The following is a 19,032-nucleotide window of genomic DNA, read 5'->3' on the forward strand; positions in this document are numbered from 1 at the left end:
CAGCTGTAACCTAGTCGAGATGCATTCCTCTTCCCGTGTAGGGCCTTGTGCTTTCTCTCTCCTCTCTCAGTCGTTGCAACTTTTACTGAGTATTTATTTGTTAATATTTTATTAAAAAGGAAACCGTGAACAAGCCTGTTTCCTGCGGGTCTGCGCAGCATTGGATCTTGCCTGGAACACAATGTCCTTCCGACCCAACTCTCTCTAATAAACGGTTGATGAACGTATGCCTTGTCCTGGTCATTCCTGGAAATCACTGGGGGGGGTGAAATTCACCAGCTCCGCTTGCCCTCTTTCCAGGAGCCTTGATGCCTCTTTACACAATTCTGGCAGCATCACGTATAGTGATAACTTATGGCTAGGGGGGTGGTGTAAAAGCTGCCAAGGTGATCAAAGCCTGGAGTCTTGTGGAAGTAGATAGGTCAGGATGGGCTGGCCACTCCCAAAGGCTCCAAGGTCTGATTTCCTGTCACCTGCCGAAACCTGAGTGAGTTTGGATCCCCTGCTCCGGATTCAGGCCCAGCTCAGGTATGAACTGGAATGGTTGCTCCTGTGATGATGCCGAGTTTCATGCTCCTTCAGGGCCAGACTGAAGTCAGTGCCGTGGCACCGATTCACACCAGCTGGGGACCTAGACTAGCAGCAGCACCAAGGTGGGAGGGAAATGCTCCTGGGAATCTAAAGGATGGGAGACCCCAAGACAGAGGCAGCGGTTCCTGCTCAAAGTAACTGGGTGGAATTAAAGGAAGGGAAAGTGTGGCCTGGATAGCAGGCGGAGAGCAAGACGCGATGATGGCACCGAAAGCTTGAGCGCTTTCGACCTAGATGGGACGATGCACCTGCGGACATGCTGCAGAGGGCAGTCCTGTGCTCAGTGTGTGCAAGAAGCAATGCAGGGGGTGTCTCTTTCCCCCCCCATCTCCACTTGTCACCCCCTTCTGAGAGGGAGGGGGGCCTTGTGACCCAGGGCCACGTGCTGCCCATGTGAGTCACTTAATCAGTTCCTCATCTGTGACATGGGGATACTATAATCCTTTCTTTGTGGTTTTCCGGCTATAACCTGTGACCTATTTGGGGAAGGGACTTTGTACAGCCCCTAGCGCACCAGGGTCCCCCTCTCAGGAGGGGCGCTGGTGGAACCCCAGTAATAACAATTCCTTTGCCCAGCGCCCTGTTCTAGAGCCGTTTCCCAGCCTGGTTTGAAATGTCCCGAGGGGTGAGAGGCTCTTTCAATCTCTTTCTTTCCCCTCCCCCTGCCCCGTTTACTCTCTGGTTCCTGGACTGGGCATGGCCAGGACCCCTGGCTGTAAAATCACATCCTTTGATTCTAATTACAACACAAGCTCTTCCAGCCCGGCTGGTGCGAAGTGTAACAACAATCAAAGACCACGCAGGGGCCCAGAGGGTGCCGAAAAGCCCCAGCTAATACCAGCCCTGCCAACCGCCCAGGGAAAAGACACAAATGCTGCATTGTTAGCCCGAGACCAACTAGATTCCTGCCCGCTTCTCAGCCAGGCTGCGCTTCCGAGGAGGATCTGATTCAATCCTCCCTGGTTGTTCCTCTTCTTTATTAGCTTGCTGGACTCAGCTTGGCCTCTCGAATTGGGCTGGGACTCCACGGACTGCAGCATCCTGCTGGAGATGACACACCGAGAAACGCCTCACCACACCACAGTCCGCGTCCGAAGTCCTGACCCCCGAGCAGATCGGGCTCCCTGAAATGGTGCCGGTCTTTCTTTGCCCCATTGGCTGGCAGTGGGCCAGATCCTCAGCTGCTGTAAATTGGTATTGGCATGGATGGACCAAGGCTGATTTACACCCGGTGAGGATCCAGGCCTTTCTTCTGCTCTTCTGCATGTTGGATCAGTGTACTCTATTCTGTCCCTCCTCCTTGTACCAGTGGCTACTACCCAGAGGGAAAAGAAGGCAGAATTTGGCAGGTGAGAGTACCCCTTTAAGAGCAGAGCATTATGGGAGCCCCTGCAGGGTATAAAACAGAGCACTAAGGGCTTGCACATGCTCTGGGGGTGACTATGATGATGGGGAATGGAATGCCTGAATCTTGGATATTGAACCAGGTCCTTCAAAGCTGCCACACAAGCCTCAGTATCTTGAGCCGAAGAGCTAAGTGATGGCAAATCCTATGGATTGGTATGTGGGGGGGGAAAGGAATTTAAATTTTGGGGATAATATCTGCTTTTTGGACAGAGATCCTCTGTCTGGCTGTGAGTTCTGTAAAGTTTGTGCTATGTGCCTAGAGTGCCAGGCGTATCTTAGTGAATCAGCTGGGTAGAGAGAATTTGGGGACAGCCCCCATAGCTGTGCTGAGCAGCGGTTTGAGTTTAAAGGGGATTTTTCCAGGCACATGTCAAACAGGAGCTGAGACTGCTTGGAAACCTGAGCGCCTGCAAATGGGGCCATCAGCGTAGGGACTGGGGCAGGATTCTCCTGTCCTCTCCCCAGTGCTGCCAGGGTGCTCAGCACTGGGCTTTCGCTTTGTCCTGTTCAGAGGCCAGCTGCAACAGTCCCAGCTGGGTCTGGGTTTGGATTCCAAAGCTCTGACGTCCTGCCTCGGTTGCCAACCCTCCAGGATTGCCCAGGAGGCCCCAAGAATTAAAGTTTACTCTGTAATGAAATGAATGTCATGTGATGAAACCTCCAGGAATACGTCCAACCAAACTTGGCAACTCCCTCCCTCCTTCCCCAAGGCCTTCAGGCTTGTGGGTTTCAGGCCCAATCAGGTGAAACAATAATGTGACCTCCTCGCTTCAGATCGGCATGGGGAGGGGGCTGCATACACCCCCTCTAAACCCTGTGGAATCCAGCTGCTAAGGCATCATCTTCCTGACCCTCCAGTCTCTCTCCTGCTGCTGCTTTGTCAGGGGTTAGGGGTTTGCCCTTTGCTCTCGCAGGGGCCTGTTCCGCCTTTGTGCTCTCCCATTCGGAAGCGGCCTCTGAAATAATTAAACCATTTGTCATGGTGGGAATCGCTTTCCTTTTTGAAAGGCCGGTTGCCTGCCTGTGCCTTCCCCCCACACCCTGACAGGCCTTCTTAAAGCCTCCGGCCTGGGCTTTCTTTGCCCCAGTGCCCTAGGGGATTGCATTCCACGTTTTCTTGCTGGGGGAGGGGAGGAGGGTGGGAGCTAGGGAGGAGATTTAATTCCCAGCACACAGAGGGGCTGCAGAGTCCAAGCTGTGGAGGGCTCAGTGCCCCTAAAGAGTCAGCTAACACCCTCCTGGAGCAGCTTTAATGCATCCTGGGCTGGCTCTTAATAACATCTGCAGAGCCGAGAGGGGAGCACAGGTCTCTGCCAGACACAGGAGATCAAGCCTGGTGCTGCGAGGTCATGTTGCACGGAGGATGCCATTTTGAAGAGCACCCCCCCCCCCCCCCGCAGCAACCTGGGACGCATCCTGCGGGGTAAGGTCGTGTTGCCGGTGGGGACATGCTCTTCAAAATGGCACCCTCCAGGCGTGCTACCGGACACCAGCTGAACCAGAGAAAAACAGGCTCAAAACCGGACAAGTGGCCTGTTCACGAATTCCTGTTGTACTGTCGTTTCCCTCTGCCGAGCAACAGCTGGCCTATGGGGCAGGCAGCCTTGCAGCTTCGTCTCTTGTTGGAGAAGTTAATGAGGCAGAATCTGGGGATCTGCTTAGTGAAACTTGCTTGTTCAGACTTTATAGTCTAGACCCGGAAGAGAGGTGGTTGCAAATGGCACTTGGGCCATCCCTTCTTTCAGAAATCACACCCCAGGGAGCAACTCTGCACCCCAAAATTGACTCTATTTAGTGCAATTAAGGCAGAGCGCAAACTCCTTTGTTACATGGAAGAACTGCCCCTAGAAGAAACAGCATCACAGAATTAACCCCAATGCAGTGTTTCTTCCAAGACTAAAATCTTGCTCACGCACCCGCCAAGAAAACAAACTTGTAAGACTATGTGAAAGAGCGCCATCTGGTGACCCCCCCAAAACAAATACTTATCACAGTTCAGCCCTGGGCATTCTCTGTCTCCAGGGCTAATAGAACCAAAGCGATGGATCCAGTCACCCTCTTCTTCCACATGCTGGGGAAGCTTTCTTAATAGACATATTGCGATTTCAGGCCCATTTCAAGTAAAGGCTTTGTAGGTGTATGTTGGGGGATATGCGGAGGTGAGGGCTCTGTGTGTTCTGTGGCTTGGTGATTCTGCCTTAATAAAATGTACTTAGCTCAGAGCAGGGAGGGAATGTCCATGCATAATTGCATCCGTCTTCATGTTTTCTTTGCACAGAGGCATGTTTAGTTAGATCAAAGCCAGATTATGCCAGAGAAACTGGATGAGAACAAAGAACCAGCCCTTTAAAGATTACATCAGGGAGGTTCTCCCGGCTCCCAGGGTGTGTGCCAGATGCACTTTCCCTGAAAATAAAGCCTAGAGATGATTTCCTGACTGCCATTGTCCTGACATGAGGAGGGAATGGGTGCAAGGGCGGGGAGCCAGAACACCTGTGTTTTTTCCCCAGGTCTGGGAGGGTCATGTTGTCTAGTAGTTAGAGCAGTGGGGACTGGGAGCCAGAACTTCTGGTTTTTGTTTTGTGTTCCCCCACCACACCAATCTGGGTGAGGAGCATGATCTAAATATTTGTTAGACCGGGCAGGCTGAGGAATCAGGAGGATGGATGTGATCTATTCCCAGCTCTGGAAGGGGAGTATGGTCTAGTGGTTGGCAAGGGGCTGGAGTGGGGGGAATTGCTGGGTTCTAGTCCCTCCTCTTTGTTGTCCTGGGCACGTTCCTTCGCCTCCTTGTGCCTGTGTTTAGTGGGACAGGGGGTATCCTCATATTGGGTGGGGGTGTAATTAATGTAGAGGAAAGAACTTGGAGATCTTCAGATGAAATGTGCCAGAGAAGCGAATAACGACAATAGCTATTCCTGAAATGCTCACGAAAAGTGACTCTCGGGTGAATGCTTGGTATATGTTAAATGTAGGGTCTGATTCGGCTCTTATTTACCCCCGAGAGACCCCACTGACTTCAACGTGACTCCGCTGGAGCTGAACTCAGCCTGTAAAGTTAACACCAGCGTCTCGTGACTCCAGGGTTGTATAAGTGGGTTATTGGATTGGGATGCGGCTTGCTATGTGAATTGTTCTTACTATGCCCATTTGAAGGCTAATGAACTGGACAGCTGGAAGCAAACAAGACTCCCCTCCTGTTTCTTCTGGGGGCTTCTGGGCAAGGGTACTGGAACCTTTGTAGAAGTGGGGAGGCCAAGGCCAAAGCATCTCCTCCCTCTCCGCGGGTGGCTGCTCTGGCAATGAGCCAACTGCCCTCTCTTCTGGCACCACACCAGCCCCTGGCAGGCGGAAGGTGTAATTGCCATGCCTCCCCGGCAGAATCTATTATTCTGTGGGGGAACAAAAATCTGTGGGGACATGAATTCTGCGCTTATGTTTCTTTTGTTAAAAAGAGGTGGGGGGAGGCATCGTCCCCCTGGTTCTGGGCTGGTGCTTCTGGGTAACAGAGAATGCACTGAGCCGGGGCGCCAAAGGCTTATGGGTAACAGACAATGTGGCGCTGGGTCTGGGCAGAAGCAGGTTTGGGTCTGTGGGTTTCTGTTGCGAGGCCCGTCTTTAAAATGTGTCTGTGTTGCCCGGTACCACCGAGCTGACCAAGAGGATGGTTCTGCTCTGGGGGTAGAGTTAATCCGAAACCACAAGGCCTGATATGGCTCTGACTTTCACGGGTGTTAATCAGGCGCCTCTCCGGTGAGTCCAGCGGCTCAAGGATTTTACTCTGGGGGCGCAGGGCCTGATCCCAAACCCACTGAAGCTGATGGAGCCACTCCTGTTGTGTCCCCTGCAGTGCGGGGAGAATCAGGCCCACAGTGCACATGCCCGGGGCGTAAATTAGCGGCCACATGGTTCTCTGAGGGATGGCCAGGCCTCTGACGCATGTTTTCAGGGCCCACGCGATGCAGAAAAGCACCACTAACCCCTACCCCAGTTGGGGCTCTCTGCTAACCTGGGTGCATCACTGAACTTGCCGTCAGCCTTGGCACTGAGATCGCTGCTGTTGGTTAAACAAACGAGAATTCCTCCTCCTGGGTTGTTTATTATGTTAATACCGGCTGGGAGCTGAACCATTCGCAAGACTCCTTGGAAAGGGAAGGTTGTCAGAGTGCATTCCTCTGACACACCGCGCTCTGCCCGGGGACACCAGAGCCGGCCTCTGTCGCACGCGCCTGCCGGGATCAGAAACTTTTTGCAAGTCTGTCTGCCTTTTTGGCACCGGTTGGGGCTGTTGAGAATAGACTCAAGACCAAGGGCATCGAAAGCAGCTAGAAGAGATGGTCTTGTTGTGGTTAAGGCATGGAGATCTATGTGCAAATAAGGGGCCGTTATAAAGAAGACAGTGATCAGTTCTCCATGCCCACTAAAGGGAGAACAAGAAGCAGTGGTCTTTATCTGCAGCAGGGTGATTTTAGTTAGTTGTTACAGGAAAAACTTTCGAACTGTAACTCCCCTGGTCTTGCTAACTCTAAGAGGAGTTTAGCTCTGGAAGAGGCCTCCAAGGGGGGGGGGGACAGGAATCCCACTCAGTGGAGGTTTTTAAGAACCAGTTGGACAAACACCCCTAGGCCCTGCCTCCATTTCTGTGATTCTAAGCACCAGAAGCTGCCTCCTAAGAGTAAAGGGGCTTCCAGCTCCCCATGCCCCCTCCCTGGCCCTCCTGTCCCAGGTCTCTGCTCCCTGCAGGTGGGGGAGCGCCTCCCTTCATGGCGACAAAGGGTTTTTCACATGGGGCGAACTGGGCCTTTCGGTGAATCTGAATCTAATCTCCCTCCGGTGACCTTAGACCCGCAGCAGCCTGGGGAGACAGAATCCTGCTCTCCCGGCCCTAAGAGAGGGAGGGAGAAAGGGGCAATGGGGCCCCTCCACGCCCCCTGTCATCCTTCCCAGACAAAGCCGGGCCAGCGTTATCTCCCGCCCTGATGGGGATGGTTTTCAACAGCCCCCTTTCTCCCAGGCGCCTGTGTCAGAGGCCCTGCCACCCTTTGCCCCCAGCCTGGTCCATCATTGCTTTGTGCGGGTGCCCCCCCATTTTAATTAACTTTCTCTCTGAAATTGATTGATCGCCGTGTCCCATGTGGTGGGAGGGAGGCTCGAATGTGGATCCACCATCAGGCAGTTCTCCTGCCTGTATATTTTCTCTGTGGGGTGGGGGCTGGATGCAACCCCTTCTCTCTTACCCCCCCGGGCTGAATGCTGAACTCAAGCACCACCCCCAGTTTCCTCTAGGCCCCCCCTCGCCTGATGCACGGGGAGGGATGGACACCCTTTAAGGGGGGACCCAATCATTTTGGACCCACATGGCTCTGCTTTCAATACATATACTCTGCGGGTCCCCATCCCAGTCCCTGCTGGAAGTGATCCAGTCCAGAGCGACTCTCTCAGCCCAGCTCCTCGCCCACTCAGGAACTAGCTAACCTCCCAGGGCTTTGCATATCTCCCCGCTCTGCAGGTAAATTATCCCCTGTCTCCTCTCTCCTCTATAACCTGGGGAAAGCGCTGCCCCCCAGCAGAAAGCGCAAATCGGCTTTAAATAAGCCCCGTCTGGAATGGTGCTTGCGAGGGGTGGGGGAATTGCCCTGTAAACATCCATCCCCAAATCACAACCCGCTCCTCCTTAATGAGCTGTTCACCGATTAGCAGGGCCTGCTTAAAGAGACGGATTCCCTGGTGGGTGCTATCTGGCTGGTAATGTAGCCCTAAGAACTGGCTGCTTTGCTAAAGCCACCCCTGGTACCTAAGACGACACCCGCTGAGTAGTTGATGGAGAAATGGCTTACACCTCCGTTGGCTCCCGGGAAAGCAAACTAGCTGCACCACTTAGCAGCGAGTTAACTAATTTAGCCTTGCAGTCACCCCCCCGCCCCCCATGGTATAGCTGGTATCATCCTAGTTTGACACATGGGGGAAACCAAGGCAGAGGGTGATGCTACAATTTGCACCCACGGGCCCCCAGCAAGGCAGTGGCCGAGCCAGGAATAGACCACAGGAGTCTTGACTCCCAGTCCCTTGCTCTAAACATATAGGCTACATTTTTCCCAAACTTGAGATTGGAACCCAGGTGTCCTGACTGGCTAGCCACTGTTCTAACCACTAGCCCATGCTGCCACCTTAGACCCAGGCCATCTATCTGATAGGGTCAAAGGTAAGTGGATGAAATAGGAATTCCACCCTCCACTGAACCTTCCAATCAAACTCACCCCAAACTATTTCTGAGTTATCAGGAGCACGAATGGTTAACTCGGGAAATGTCTCCCCTTCACTTTCAGAGGAGAAGGCCCTGGTGCTGTAGATGCTCTTGTGAGATACCTGACTCTGCCAATCGCTAGAGGGATTTGATGCTACCAGGGAGCACCCAGAGTTTGAGGAGTTTGTTGGATCTGAACCTAAATGCTTTGAAGGGTGAGGAAGGGTTTACGAGTCAGACACAGTGCTAGAAATCAGGACTCCTGGGTTCCCTTCCCAGCTCTGAGCCGTGTCGTGATGAATCCTCTTTCAAGCTGCTTGCTGGAACAGAGCCCCGGCGGATCCCTGAGAGCCTGTGTTCAGGGTGCAGGACGCCTGGGTCCCATCTCCAACGCTGCACTGTGACTTTAACGAAATGCCCCCAAACCTGCCTTTGGGGTGTTTGTTAGAACCAGGTCACTATGGTCACAGGGCTATGGGCTAGCACCTGTGACCTGGACGCCGGGTTCCCTTCCCGGCCCAGCGTCGATGTGGAGTCCTTCCCTGGCTCTGCTCTCCCTTGCTGTCTTTGGGCCTGTGAAAAGGGGCGAGGAGAATTATAATTCTCCTCTGGCCAGGAGGATAATGCCCCCAGTATGTGTCCAAGGTGAAGCTGGGCTTTGTCCCAGTTCGGCAGCGTGGCAAAAGGCCTGGGCGCAGAACTCGGGCGTGAGTCGCTCAGGTTCTCCAGGTCAGCATGACGAGGTGGGTTAATGACACGCTAACATAGCCAGGCGGTGGGTGGACGGGGAAGGAGGGGGCCTCGTCAGGCAGGCTCTGAGAGGGTTGCTGGGGAATTTGAGCTGCAAAGGGCCCTCTGCTCTGGTGGCTCGCGCTGGGAATGTTCATGCATGGCAGGACCCGGGGAATTTCCAACCTGTGAGTGGGGGATGAACATGAGCTGGTGACAGGGGTGGGCGAGCTGGAGCCAGAGCAAGCCCAGGGTTGCAAAAAACTGCGGTCGCATCTCTCCCCAGCCTGACACATGTGTGTGCACACGGAGCACAATACACAGGATGTGTGCAATGCACACACAGCACGTGCCGCACAGCGAGAGACGCAAACACACATGTAGACAAGAAGGCTGGACAGACACACTGCACAATAATAAACACACACGTGTGTGTGTGTATATACACAGCCACAACATACACACCTAGATTCATGCAACGAAATACACAGCACGTCTCACACATGCATGCATGCTGTCCCGTCCCCCTTCCAACATTCCCCCTATTAAAGTCGCGCACACAATCGAATGCACAATGGGGGGTCATGCCGTGCAGCTGCACACATCCCGACGTACACAGGGGGACAAAACTCCCACCCAAATAACTATGCACCGGACACAAGCCCTCCACGTGGTAATCCGTCCCACCTGCAGGTGAGACACCCACCCGCACAGCAAACAGCAAGGAAACATGCTCACGCAGGTGCTGTCTGCTAAGGCAACCAAGGACGCCGAGATGTCACCGGGCCTGATTCTGCTCTCACTTAACTTGCCTTTTGCCCTGGCCTGGCTCCATTGCCGACAATGGTGCCGTTCCCTCTTGACCTCCGGGTGACTGAGATCAGAGTCAAGCCCCCATCCCCCTGCCTTGCTGGGCGGTGGTGCCGGCTGCAGGAAAAACAGACTGGCAGCGAGTCAGGTCAGCCGAGGGTCTGGGGCGGCTCCCAGCGCCCATGGCCAGACGTGAGAGTACGCGAGGTGGCAGGTGGGAGGGCTGTGAGACAGCACGGGCCAGATCCCCAGCTGGTGTGAATCCACCTAGCTCAGAGCCAGATCAGCCGCTGGTGTCAATCTATGTCACTCTGTTGCAGTCAATGGACCTGATCCCCAGCAGCGGTCGCTCCACTGAAGTTGGTAAAGTCCTGTCGCTATCTACACCCCCCCGAAGGACCGGACCCAATATCCCTATCTATTTGACAGGGAAGCCTGCCTCCAGGACCAGGATTTGGGTTTGGATCTGGTTCTCGTGCAGTCCTTGGTCCCGGTGCCCGGCGCGTGGAAAACCCCACCAGATCGGAGTTCCTTTGCATTGGGGTAGGGGACAGCATGAGATGCAAGGTGACATGACTTGGATCCAGGCTTTCCCTCCATCCCAGGACCTCCTGGACTTTCAGTGTGGGGAGTGTGTGTGAGATCTTCTTTTCTTCCTGGGTCCAGACTAGCTTGTTTCTCCCTCCGGGCAGCTCTGCCCAGCTTTGCTCTGTGAAGGGCCATTGTGTTAGACGCTCAGGACAGCGTCAAATGTGAGCACGGCCCTTCGCGCCGCTTTAGCTGGGCTCCTGCTGACTGCTCCATTCCCTTCTACCCCCCGTGCAGTGTGATCCTGGCTGGGATTTCCCTGCAGAGACAGGAATGCTATTTATTTATCCCCAGGAGCTGTTAGCCCGTCTCTAGCCATCGCCCCAGCTGGCACAACGGATGGCAAATGGCTCAAGGTTCTGTAGCCGTTGGATGCTGGGCAGACCAGAGCGAGAAACAGAATGGATCTGGGTTCCTAGCACCTTCATGCCATGGTGCCTTCTCCCCATGTTCACTGATTAGCTGGTTGCTGCTGGACTCGCTTGCCTGCTTGTGCCTTGATCTCGCGTGGAGCAACCAAGAGCAGGTAACACCAGCTAGGAGTGGCAGGGAAAAGGGTGCCAGGAATGAGTGGTGCAATGCTGGATCCAGGAAGCATCAGGGCTGGGTTTATGAAACAGCATCGTGAAAAAACAAGTTCAGTCCTTTAGCAACGCCAGCGAGGCGGCCGTCTGGCACCCACTGGTTGTTTTTGCCTGCCACAGTGGGAGCTGGGCTGAGACCCGCTGCACTCATTTCGGCCGCCAAAGACCATGCTGTGCTCTGGTCACACACGGGCTGAGCTGGATTTGAACCCAGGGAAAGGCTCAGACACCCACTCCCACCTTCTCCTGGCCTTTCAAGGACAAGGGTCTCAGCAAGGAGCCCAGCCCCTTGCCAAATCAGGATGTCAAGTCAAGCCCAGGCCATTCTGGTACAGTAAGTTCCTGTTGCTTCTGTGGGATGAAGAGGGACGATCTGTTTGGAGAGCCCTTGTCCCCACCCTCTGCATGCCAGCTGCTCTGCAGAGCCTGTCGGCCCATTCCAATTACACACCCCGCCCCCCACACCCCTCTTTCTCTCACACCTGTGTCAGACACCCACGGCCCAGCCTTCCTGAAATACCCACGGGCTGCCTGTCTGATTCAGCAACATTGGCCAGGGCTGGCTCGCTGGGCAGTTAAATGGGGAAAGTGTCTCATGGCTTGTGACCTTACAGGCTGTGGAGAGAAGCATTTGTGACATTTAGAGAAGGAGACACTTCCCTGCACCGTCGCTTTCCCCTTCCAGAGACACCAGCCCATGTTGCTAAATGGCACGAGAGAGAGAATTCTAGCCTAGCCTTCATAGGGAGCTTCTGTCTTTCTCTCTCTCCTTTCCAGCCACAGTCTCACCTCTCTCTCTCTCTCTCTCTCTCTCTCTCTCTCTCTCTCTCTCTCTCTCTCTCCTCTGGAGAAATTTTTCATTCAAAACATTTTTTCAATGAAAAGTGGCTTTTTCATCACCACGGACGTTTGTTTCCCCAGGGAAATGTCCCTTTTCAGCCAAAGTTCTTGGGTTTTTGGTGAGCTCAGAAAATGCCTTGTTTTGATTCTGGCCAAGAATACCAAGACCAGAGACATTTCTGCCCCAACCTGAAAATGTCCTGGTTTTGGAAGACGCCTTTCATTTTCCATGTGCCGAAACCCAGAAATGTCTGGAGCTTTGGTTTCGCGCCAGAAACCTGGAAACTTTGCAAGAACATTTTTGATGGAAATGACATCTTAGCTGTGGGAACAAAAAAATGTTCCCAAGCTCTGCTCTACTCTCAATCCCTTTAATCTATGGTAATCTAGCCATCTGCCCATCCTGTGGAGGTATCTCTCTGTCTAGCTAGGATGGTTTTACACAATCATCCACTACTGTAGCATTTCAACATCTTCCATGTAAAATTAATGGCAATAGCGAAGTCCTGAACCTAGTGGACTTCATGGCGTCTCTGTCCTTTCTCCCTTTTGGGGTCAAAACTTTGGATGCATTTGTCTAGAACTTCCTGCTGGTTGCAACGCTACCAATCCAGCCTACTGTACCTGTGGGTATCTAGCTCCCCATATGTGAACCGTAGAAATGGGTCTGTCCGTCTACAGTCTGAAGTGCCCAGAGTTTGGGGCAGGTTAGCTTTGGAGTTATGGGTTCAGGTCCTCAAAGATATTTAGGTGCATAACTCCTATAGATTTCAACAGGAGTTAGGTGCCTAAATATTGTTTAGGATCTGGGCCCCTACAGACTGGGGTCAAGCACAAGTTGGGGACCCAGCCCACCAGTCCTGGGAAATCTGAACCAGACATCTGTGTGGTATCATCAGCCCTGCTTCACAGCTGGGGCTGTTGAAAGGGGAAATAACCCCAGGGCACAAATGGAATCAGGAGCGGAGCTGGGACATTCACCCAGGTCTCCTGTTGCCAGGCTCAGTGCTTTGACCCCAAGCCCAGCCTTGCCACTCCCTTGTGGGCTCCCGTCCTAGGGCTCCAAGCCCCAGGCTGGATCTGCCAAAGCTTGCCCCAGCTCCAGCCCTGCCTCTCTGGTGGCCTGTCTCTGCCGAGCGTCGGGGCGGCTCCGATTCCAGGCCAAGGTTCTCGGGAGAGGCCTTGGAGAGCCCCAAGAGAATGACACCGCCGGAGCGAGACAGCTGCCAAATTGCACAGTGAGCTTTCAGTCTCTCCCCTCTGACTAATTATAGGGGTTGGCTGACAAGCCCGGAGGGGGGCTTGACAGGAGGCATGTAGGAGGTGTCAGGGGGGCTGCAGCATTGGGGTGGGGGGTGGGGCTTCTTCCCTTGCATCTCAGAACCAGAGAATTGGGGAGGGGTCACTAGACCTTGGTTGGGCTGAGGGCTTCTTTCTTTGGGGGACTCTCACCCCCATCCCCATGGCTGCCAGGCTGACCCCCTGAAGGCTCTGCCATGCCAGCTGGGGGGAGGGCTTAGGGCTGGGCCTAGGGGAGTGGGGCTCCCAAGTCAATGGGAACTGGGTTCCCCACTCCCTTAGGCAAAAATGCCCAGCCTTGGTCTCCAGCGGAAGGCTCCAAACTCAGGGTCGCGTCTGCACAGGCCACAGGCCTTTGCCCCCCCGTGTCGCTGTCGCCTGAGAGGCGGTAAACAATGGCTGTGCTGGGTGGGTAGGCCTTTCCCAGCAGGCCCTTCTGCTAGCCAGCCCTATAGCGGCCAGGCTGCACTTGGCTCCGGTGGGGGGCCCTGCTGGCTCCCCTTGGGCTCCTCCCTTCCCTGTGAACTCGGGGCGGTGGCACGGCCACCCCAAGGGGATTCCGGACCACCTCAGTGCGCGCCGGGGGAGCCGCTCAGTCGGGCCGGGCGTGGCGAGAGGTTCGGCATGGTGGCGCGGGAGGCATGCAGGTGGCGTCCCAAGCCACGCTGTTGCGACACCTCGTAATCTTAGCCCCGGGCCCGGGCTGGGCCAGCGTGACTCAAGCTGCCTCCCTGACAAAGGGCGTTCTGGAGAGAGCTTTCGGATGACAAAGCCTCTGCCCGGAGGAGCCTGCAGGCTGGCACGGCCGGGGATGGGCCAGGCGGGTCAATAGTTCAGCTGGGGAATGCGGGAATAGAACCCAGGAGCTCAGCGCGGCCGCCTTCCCGTGAGCGGGGGCCTCTCTCTGATGTCTCCCTCTCTAGGCCCCTCTCCCTTTGTCCTGCCAGTCACGCTGTCTGCCCAGGAATGGGGCCGGCATTCCTGGAAGGGGCTGCGAGCGGCTCACTGAAGGGCCCGTGTTTCTTTTTCCCAGCCATTCTGGGGGCAGCCAGAGAAGCCAAACCCAGTCGCTTCCCCCGCAGCCTGGATCGGGACCAAGGCAGAGAAAACCAATCTAATAAGCAATCCTGAACCTGGCCAGGGAAACCGATCAACCAAATGGCTGATGTAAATCCCTGGAAGGAAAAGGTGGCAAGTTCAAAACCAAACAAAGGAAAGACCTCTTCACCCAATGGGGGATTGGCCTGGGGAACTCATTGCCACTGGATGATTTTGAGGCAAAGAATGTAACAAGATTTAAAAAAGGAACTGGGCATTTACATGGATATCGAGGCTATCCAGGTTTATAATTCGTGATGACACAGTTGTAGAAGGGATATTGAATTTCTGGTGTCAGGGCTTAAACTGAGCTCTATTAGAGATCAGAATGAGGCCTGGTGTGTGTGTGTTTGTGGGGGGTAGATTAGCCCACACTTGAAACTATGGGGTTCTCATACCTTCTGCGGGCGCTGGCCGCCTGGGAGACAGGATACCGGCTTAGCTGGACTGCGGTTCTGATCCAGTCTGGTGATTCACTCACCAGAATTTCACTCACGGCACCACGAATTTGCCCAGTGCCAGCTACACCTCTGCTTCCTGCCGGCTGAGATCCAAACCTCCCCCTTCCAGCAGCACGCCAGCGACCGGTGACCCCATTGCATCCAGCATAGACACGCTCCTGACATGTCTGGGGCGGGTGTGTGTGTGTGAGCTTGGTTTTTAATGAGCTGGTCATGTGAGTTTTACAAGGGGTGTGTGTCTGAGTGTGCGGGGCTGGGGTGAATTAAAAGAAGACACTGGACAGGTGACGTCTCTGTGTAGCCAGCACTCGGTGGGACATGCGTCCTATGCACGCTGCCCCCCACCACCATGGGGGCTTAGTAAGAATCCACTCCTCTACTGGTTTCTGGCATGGTATCTGCTGGGATCTGGGCAGAACCCTGATCCTGGTCTCCCCTCCCTTCCCCGAATTCCTAGCTTGTAAACTCAGCTGAATCCCAAGGGTGCCCAGATGGGGAGGGGGGGGGGGCCCGGATTGAGGTTTGGGCTCTGACCCCTCATTTGTTTCAAATCTCAGAGCCACCTCTGAGAATGACGTTGATCCTGGGACCAGCTCCAATTTCCCCCCAGCTGAGAACGACAGACTCATTAACGCCTGCGTCACCCCTTCCCAGCTGTCTGGAGCCAGCTGGGTGTCGCCCCTCCCCCACAGCTGAGAACGTGAGATTTGCTACACCTGTGGCGTTCCTGTCTGTGACAGTTCCCAAGGGGTGAAAGGCCACCCCCTGACTCCAGCCCCTCTTCCCATGGTCACTTGGCTCATAACCCCCCCCCAAAGAGTTGCCCCCACAAAAAGCCCCCCTCCACCCCCCACCCCCAAAAGAACTCTGCTGGCAGCAGAGGGCTGACCCCACTGTGCGGTGCTTGGCCCGCGGCGTGATCAGTCCCAGCGCGCTGGCTCTGCAATGTTGCCGGTCAGCCAGGGCACAGCAGGGGGCTGAGCCGGCGAGGAAGGGCGCGCCTGTGGGTCCCCTGGGGCCTGATCCCGCTTGCTGGGAGAAAGCGAACTGGGTTCCCCGGGGCGCAGCGGCAGCAGGAGGAGCTGGCACCCGGCTCCAGCACGGGGCTTGCAGCGTCCGCTGGGCCAAAGCGGGACAGCACAGTTCAGTGCTTAGAGCGGGGACGGCCAGGGAGCCAGGACTCCTGGGTTCCAGTCTCAGCTCTGGGCAGGGCTCATGGATTAGAGTGGGGTGGGGGGGAGGGGGCTGGGAGCCAGGACTCCTGGGTTCCATTCCTGACTCTGGATGGGTCATGGCAGGGTCTCATGGGTTAGAGCAGCAGCGGGAGCCAGGACCCCTGGGTTCCATGCCCAGCTCTCACAACTTGGCCCCTGACTCCCCTCCCAGAATGGAGACAGGAACCCAGTAATCCTGTTTCTGAGTCCTCGCTGTAATCATTAGACACCAGTTCCGACCCCCTCCCATCACCCCGGAGAACTAGGTATAGAACCCAGGAGTCCTGCCCTCCCCATCTCAGTTCTACCACCCCCCCTACCCCCAACCAGCCCAGCTGGGAGGGGGAATGACCAAACTGTTCTGTCTCTTGCTCCCTTTCTTCCCCGGGCCCTGGCACCTGGCCAGCATTGTTCTCCTGGCTGCAAGGAGGGAGAACATAGGTCTTTTCTGCCCCCCTCTGCCTTCTGCCCCCCGCCCCCCAGCAGTGTCTGGTGTCAATCACTGTCCCTGGCAGCCCGCCGGCTGCTGCCTCCCACTCCCTGGGTCTTGCGCTTGAGGGAGTGAATTTCTGCAGCCTGTTTGATGCACAGCTGCTGTTCCAGTCCTGCCCCCAGCCCCCTTCAATCCCAGCCCTGCTAATCCAGGCCCGGGGCCCCCCCCCGGCCCCACCCCCACTGCCCCCTAACCCAATCTACACTCCCCCCCGCCCGGCTAGTCCAGCCCTGGGGCTCATCCCCCACCAGCTCTGCCAATGCCCCTCAATTCTGAGCCTCAGCCCCCCCCCACACCCCCAGCTAGTCCAGTCCTGGTCTTCCTGAACCTGCTTCGCCTCCCTCAGTGCCCTTTAACCCCAGCCCATAGCTCCCTCGTCCCTGGCTGCCCTGGCCCCTCTCGCCCCCCCCCCCTCTGCTAGGCCAGTCCTAGCCTCCCACTCCCCAAAGCTCTGCCCCGCCCCACACCCCAGCTGCTGCTGCAGCCGCAGGCCCCCGGCACAGCGCTCAGCCAGCCCCTGCGCGCACGGCCATCAGTCAGCGCCGGGGCAGTGCTGACAGCGCCCGCTGGGAGGGGTCACCCGGATCTGTGTGACCTTCTATTCCAGGCCTGGTATGCGGCCATGGGGGACAGCCCCTGATACTTATACCCCCCCCCCCCATACGCCCCAGGGATGCTCAGCCTGCATGGAAAGCCAAGCAGAATTCCCCGGGGCCCAGCGAGGCTCATTCATGACGTGCAAAGAAACAAACTCCTGGAGCTGAGTGTTTCTGCGGGTCGGGAACGGGCTGGAAAATGAGCCCGTTTTCTTCGTGGGCCCGGCTCGCAGCTCCGCCTCCTCGTTAGCGAAAGCACCGGCTGTGCTGGATGCCCATCACCGGGCGTGCGGGGCGTTGCCCGGGTGGCTGGCGCGCGGGATAGCGTCCCGGTCAGGCTCGTTGCTTGTGGAGCCTGGGGCACACCCAGCGCTTACCGCAGGCGGCTCGGCCCTGCCAGCGCCGCTCAAACCCCTAAGTCCCAACCTCTGCCCACCCTGCTAGGCCCCCCTCCCCAAATCTGGACCCACAGCCCCTTCTCCCCACAGCCCGGTGTCCCCCCCACAGCGCTCTACCTCCCCTTCGCAACGCCAATCCAAAAGCCCTGCTAACAAGAGCTGGCTGGACAATTGGACAACTTCAGCCAGCAAACGCATCTCACCCCCTTGTTGACTAGTCCAGATTTGAATTGAGGGGCGAAGCTGTGACGGGCCAGGGAGGAATGGGGGCAAGCCGCAGCACAGTTAGGAAACACTTGCTCACCCTAAGGATCGTTATGTGCCGGAGTCGGCGGCCAAGGGCAGTTATGGCCTGCCCGTCACTGAGGGGGTGTTTTTTTTAAGCTCAGTTTGGGCAAATACCTGCCAGGGTCAGGGCTGGGCTAGGTTTACGAGGCATCAGCCCACATAGGGGGGGGCCTATCAGCATGCAAAACACTCCACACACGGGGCGGGGTATCCCTCTGCATGTGCACCACACATTCTTCTTCCCACAGGGGTTTAGCTGGTGCATCGCTGCAAAAACACCACCCTGCAGAGGCCACTATTGGGGGTGCATGCGTGTGCATGGCCCCCCCCCCCAACAAAAGGAATGAGTGGGTGCAGCATGACGCTGCATGAAAGAGATTTTCAGGGTGCTTCTCCCCCGCCCGGGGGCTCAGGAAGGCTTGGGGGCTTGTGACCATGGCTGCTGACTGACCGGCCCCTCTCCCACATGCTCTGTGCGTTGTACAGTCGCTGTCCCCAGCTCCCTGCTAAACCCCCTCAGGCCCCCAAGCCAGCCTGCAAACCAAGGGGGCAGACATGCACAGCCCTGGGTGTGAGTGCGTGGTGGCTTTGCTGAGGTAATGCTGCCCTCCGGTGGCTGTGATTGGCAAGCTCCGGCTGCTGCCTCTTTTCTGTCTGGACGGCCTGTGGCTAATGGTAAGACCAGGGGCCTGGGAATCAGGACTCCTGGGTTCCATGCCTGCCTGTGCCACTGATTTACTGGGCGGCCTTCGGGCGGGTGGTGTGCCTCAGTTTCCCCATCTGTGGAACGAGGATAATGGCACTGACTCATTTCCAAGGGGGGTGTAGACATCACTGACTCATATTCCTCCTGCTCTCTGCCATCCCGAGCAGGGAGCTGCTGGAGGTGGGTGTGCCGCAGCCTTTAATTAGCTGCAAATAACGAAGATGATGATGAAGAAGAAAACCCTATTGTGACAGCCATGGGGCTGCTTCGTGAAGGCTCAGCATACAGTTTAATTGGGTGACTCGACGGGGTTCAGTCAACAAGGCTCTTGGGCACCAAAGAGAAGGGGACATGGGGCTGTAGAGAAGACACGCAACAGCAAACCCTGGTGGGGGGGGTGGAGGTGGGGTGGGGGGAGGCAGCTTGACCGCCCGTTTTGCTCCCTGAGTTGGGTTTTGAGTCGCAGGGCCCCGAGTCTGTGAACTGAGGGAACCACGAACTCTGGCTGGGTAAAAAGTGGGACACTCTCTCAAAGGTAGGCGGCCATTTCTGGGGAGCAGTGACTGACGCAGGCCCCCATTGTTAGGGGCTGAAGGAGTTAGGTGAGTTCACCGGGGTTAGCATCAGGGGGGCGGGGAAGCTTTTTGGTCACGTAGACTGTTTGTGGCTTTAAAATCTGTTTCCTC

Source organism: Natator depressus, chromosome 24 (assembly GCF_965152275.1).
Source record: "Natator depressus isolate rNatDep1 chromosome 24, rNatDep2.hap1, whole genome shotgun sequence".
Lineage (NCBI taxonomy): Eukaryota > Metazoa > Chordata > Testudines > Cheloniidae > Natator > Natator depressus.